This window comes from Amaranthus tricolor, chromosome 12, assembly GCF_026212465.1.
Source record: "Amaranthus tricolor cultivar Red isolate AtriRed21 chromosome 12, ASM2621246v1, whole genome shotgun sequence".
In the NCBI taxonomy this organism is placed as follows: domain Eukaryota; kingdom Viridiplantae; phylum Streptophyta; class Magnoliopsida; order Caryophyllales; family Amaranthaceae; genus Amaranthus; species Amaranthus tricolor.
The window spans coordinates 9,623,920-9,627,297 of NC_080058.1; the positions used below are offsets into that span (position 1 = coordinate 9,623,920).

At 32.5% G+C, this 3,378-nt stretch overlaps 1 long non-coding RNA gene across 1 annotated transcript; it reads left to right on the forward strand.

Moving 5' to 3' along the window:
- The first annotated feature begins 606 nt into the window (after positions 1-606).
- Positions 607-2,966, forward strand: LOC130828122 (uncharacterized). The gene is made up of 2 exons (XR_009047322.1): positions 607-872; positions 1,515-2,966. It is a non-coding gene; the product is annotated as an uncharacterized LOC130828122 (long non-coding RNA).
- The last annotated feature ends 412 nt before the right edge of the window (positions 2,967-3,378 follow it).

Sequence of the window (3,378 nt, forward strand, 5' to 3'; positions counted from 1 at the left end):
GGTCTGAACGATTCTAAGTAAAATCTTGATTTTAACAATTTTGATCATAACTATTTTTTACTAACTAAAACGATTATTGGTAAATGATAAGAAATAAGTTTTACTAATGAAAAATTTTATTTTCTAAGTAAACTAATTAATCAAAATAAATATATGAATTTAAGGTTTACTAAACAGAGGCTAAATTATTGTGCAAACATTATATCAAACTTTCTTCTATGAAGTAAGTATACCTATACACATACACTTAATTGATGGCATGCTCTACTTATAATTTTCTTTATCATAATTTTCATTGTAAAATTATTCTAGACAAGATTTTAGTTATTATTTTATAAGTATTAAAGTAGCTATATAATTAATTAAGCTGACGAATATTTAGACGTTATTTTGAATATTAATACATAATTTAAGAGTTTTTTAATATGAGGTTATTTTTAGTTAATAACTAATTTTTTATTTTAATTGTTTTGTATCATAAATAAGGTAGAATAAATAGTTTAGTCATTTAAATTTACTAAAATTATAGTTACCAAAAATTATTTTTTATTAAAAAAAGTGTATTTTAAAAATCATAAGTTTCTACAATGTTATTGCTTCGTTTCCCACTTATTAACGACTAAAGACTACTCGATGAGGCCATGACTTGTCTTCTCCTACTACCTCTACTATACTACGCCCTTCCTTACTAGAGGCCACCAGTGCCCAAGCAAGACAACAAGAACCACCGCCCAACAAAGACAACCACTGACCATTGCCCCCTAGCGCCACATCTACTACCCCCTGCAATAGGCAATCAACGCCAACCACCGTATCCCCAACTCCCTCTCACCACTACTGATTTTTTTGACTTTTTTCAATTTCTTTGGAAGGTACGTTTTTAGTGATTTGAATTCGTATTTTTGATTATTTTGGCTTAGTTGTTTGTGGGTTTTTTCATTGATCAAATGAATTTTTGTTAGGGTATTTGATTGTTTTTTTCATCGATTAATTGAATGCCCATTAAGTGTTTGATTAAATGTCTTAGACAATAATTTGGTAGGGTGCTTGCTGTTGTTGTTAAAATCAAGAGCTTATCCGATAAAGTTTTGCTGAGAGTGAGTAGAGGCTGAAACTGGTTCAGTTTTGTGGGAACGTATTCCTTTGATTTGCGAAATCCAAATATAATTCCCATTCTACGTTGCAGGGAAATATCAACATAAGATTATTAACAACTAATGTACCCATAATATAGGGTTAATGTACCCATAATATAGGGTGTACAATTACAAATAAGCTTTGGCATTGTTGTTTTTGTATGTGCACACAGTTCACCAACATCTTTTTGCGTTGTGTATTAATGATCAGGAACTATGCATAACTTTGACATTATATCGTATCTTCATTGTGTTGATGCAGTTTTTCTTGGGTAAACTTTCTGAAATGCTGTTTTGGCTGTGATTATTTGTTGAGAATATAGGGCATCAATTATCTAAGGACACAGGTGCAGTTGATGATTGTTGATGATTGTGCAGATGCAGATGGTGGAGTGCCTTCATTTTCTGTTCTTTCATGAAAATCAGCATTATTCTGATGAAAGATCAAAGACCTCACCGTGGATTTCGTTCTGGTGGCTTTCCTGGTAGCCCATATGGTAACTACCCGTTTCTTGGTTCTTTAAAATTTGAAGATACGACATTGTCTTTGTTATTTGGTCGGTTTCCTGAAACTTGAGTTGTTGATGCTTTTTGAGATTACTTGTGAAAATACATGTTAATTTTCGTGATCTAAAATTTTTGGTTATTCTTCACAAAAGGGGGAGTTGAACTCAAAATAATCATATATAGTACAAATTCAGTAGTGCAAGCTGTCTTATGACTGATGAGTAATACAATTAATCAATCACTTATTATAAGGCTTCTTATAATATATTTCTATTTACCCAAGTGAGTGTTTTAATGTTCCATTTCTATTTTATGTGATGAGTAATACAATTAAATTGCACTTGTAAGGTTACTTGACTGGATCATATGCAATAATATGTGAACCACTCCTCCAATGGAACTTACCACGATAGACTATGTCTATGACATAGTTGTATCGTCAATAAAGTGAATTTATATTATATGACCAATCTCAAATAAAAATTGATGGACATTCCACGCAATATATTTACCAAGACTTCGTAAGAGAAGAAAAAACATAAGCATAGAAAAATTCATCTTTTATAAACTTATTACATTTGACTTTTGGCACGACAAAATCAGTCTTATTATAAAGATAGGAGTTTGAGGAGTAACACATAAATCCAACCTGTAAAACTGCAAAATGTTAATGATGAGTTGCTAGTGGAATTTTTAACCATTGTCGTGTGAGCGGATTACTTATGTAGTAAACATCATTCTTGGGCATTTTGTCGTTTCTTTAAAAGTTACGTGGCTAATTTTTTTTCGCTCGGAGATCATTTGTGTGACAAAAATCCTTGAGAAATACCTACTATTTTGAACCTTGCATATTGTTGAAGTTTTCTTGAAAGAAAATAGGGTGAAAAATCTAAGAATTTATTCCTAGTTAACCGAGTAGGAAGGTTTTGATGATCCTAATAAGAAGACACCGATTACATCGAAGTCGTGTTGGAATGGTTTGATTACCATTTTCATTAAAATTCCGATAGATAATGTTCATTGCTTAAAGCGCGTTTCCAAATAATAATAATAATAATAATAAAAAATAATAATATATTATGGTTTTAAATTACAACGAAATAGCCTTGACACGTAGCATCAACCCTAGTACCCTACCCACTATTAGAAAAAGTAAAATAGCCTTGTTAGTTGTCTGACATTTAATCCGTCCTCTAATGTCGGACATAAGAAATATACATCTTCTTCGTCGTTTCATATTCTGTGTTTCATCTTCGTTTTTTCTCCATCTTCTTCGTCTGTTCTTCAATCTTCAGTCCATCTCTACATTAAAAAAACAACAAACTTTAATGGCAAACACAGAAAGTTGTCCAGTAAAACTGGGTGGGATTTGCGGGTCGCCCACGTTAGCGATTTGGTACGCGTACCTCAGTGTTTCGGCACGCCACCGTTCCGCGTTTGGTACGTTCTTCCCCCATCGGAAAACGCCCTATGATCCCGCGTTCCGGGTAACTATGACTATGAATATGTAGCTGTGCCAGATTTTTCGTTGACTTCGTTGTTCTTATGATTACCAAAACCTTCCTACTTGGCCTGCTAGGGATAAATTTTTAGATTTTTCGCCCTATTTTCATTCACGAAAGAGTAGACATTTCTCAAAGATTATTGTTACACAAATTGATCTCTAAGCAAATAAAATATTGGCCACGTGGCTTTGAAAGAAACAACAAAACACCCAAAAATGGTGTTTATTACA